The following is a 2039-nucleotide window of genomic DNA, read 5'->3' as shown; positions in this document are numbered from 1 at the left end:
CCAAATAATGTATCTGAGATAAAGAGCAGAAATGGCTACTTGGTATACTTAAAGTTTTCAGCACATTTGCTCACTGTGTATGTGTGGATATGTGATGTTCAGCAGGTTAGGAGAAACTGCTATTGGTAAATGATTTATGATGCAAATAGGAGCAAGCTATAACTCACAGAAGGTCCCAGCCATACACACAAACCCCTAGTTGTGCCATTGAGCACCTCCTTAGTCTGTCCTAGATGAGAAGGGAAATCACCCAAATTCATGGACAAGATCCTAACTCCCAGCCACAGACACCAAACTTAAACACTTGAACATTTGCCATGAGACTGAAATAAAAAACAATTATAGTTTTTCACAGTAAAGCTGAGCCTCCATTTTGAATCATTATATTGTGCTCAGAACTTCCAAGCAGTGCATAGGTACCTCCTGGATGTCATTCCTGAAAGCAAGGGAACTGTTACTTCAGTAGATAAAGATTTACTTGCTTAATGCCTGGTGTCATCAACAAATTCAGGCTGGCAATGGTATCCTACTCAGCTAGCATACAGCTTTGCATTTCCCTTTTCTTCCCATTCAAATGTACAACTCGGTGTTAATACCCATCAGTTGGGCATTAACCAGTGGTTACAACTGGGGTGAATGAAGTGATGGATGAACGCAGTTTGCATGTAGGTAACAGGAAGTCCAGATGAGTAGTTTGCATTATTTAATGTACAGTCATTATGTTTGTCTTTAGAAGCAGCTAAATAATATTAGTTCTTCTATTATTCTGTCTCTGTGGTGCTCTGACACCAGGGATGAAGCACATTGTGCCTCCTGGTAATGGTTTATTTCCTAAAAAAGTATGGAACCACTTGTAGCCTAAATCATTGTTATCGTATGTAGGAAGTTAGTAAGTTGTCCCTAGTTGAGAAAAGTCCTGTGTCAGGAGTGAGACTCCTGGTCTGACTGTGTTGGGAGAAATAGGACAGTATTTAATTATGATAATTCAAATTCATCTGGGTTCTTCTGAGTGCAGACTATATTGATGTACAGTGCTAACATAGAAAAGGCTGAGCTAAAGAGCTGGCTTATTTGGAAACTTACTTATTCCTGAAAATGTCTGTTCAGCTCATTTTTAAATTTGATTTCTTATCCAGGGTGAATTACACCGCACTTCTGAATCTCAAAAACTGCTTGTGCATGGTAACAGCTGGACAAAGTGCCAGCTCAGTTTGTTCATTCTGACTGTAAAATTCTGTTTGTTTGTGCGTTGGACAATAGTGTTTGGCAAAGGGAAATTAAGAGCACCAGAGACAGAATAAATGACCACTTCTGGTTAGTGCATGAGGCTTAATATAAGCGTAGGATCACAGTCCGTAAGATCTGTTGCGAATGAAACCAGCTTTCAGGTAAAATCAACACCTTGTTGCAAAAAAAAAAAAAAAACAGTGAGGAAAATCTGTGCCAGTGTTGCAGCATAACAAATGAATTTATGCAAATTGAAGCTAATCGTTATTGTTTAATATTCAGCAGCTCTAAAACTTGATACTGTGTGGATAAAAGATCAGAAGGCTTCTAAACCCAAAGTTTTGAATCTTTGGTTCAATATGCTTCTCATGTCTTCAGCATTTGGTTTAATTTAGGAGGAAACAGTTCTGAGCTAAGATAAGATCTCAAACAAAATTGACGTGGTCTCACAACATGGCCTAACATAACAATTTAATCTGTCCTATGCTTCCCCTGAAAGAGGGCTTAATAACTGTGGTATGATTTCACCTGCTGCTTCTAACGTTTGCTCATTCTTTTTTCCTGAGTAAATTTGGATTATCAGATGGCCAGCAGCTTTGTTCATGGTGGACAAATGTGAATTCGTTTAGGATTAATAATAATGGGCTCAGTCCTGGATTCAGTGGCAGCCTTTATGAACGACGTCTTTGGAAGGGAAATATTTGTGTTAAAAAGAAATAACTAATTGTCAATTTTCATAAAACCTTTTCCCAGTGTATCCAGCCTTGGGCATGCGATCTGCACAATGGTGTGAGGAAAAACATGTCTCTTAC

This window comes from Coturnix japonica, chromosome 14 (genome assembly GCF_054131305.1).
Source record: "Coturnix japonica strain WE chromosome 14, WE-NBRP24, whole genome shotgun sequence".
Classification (NCBI taxonomy): Eukaryota; Metazoa; Chordata; class Aves; order Galliformes; family Phasianidae; genus Coturnix; species Coturnix japonica.
Note: the sequence above shows the minus strand (reverse complement) of the source record.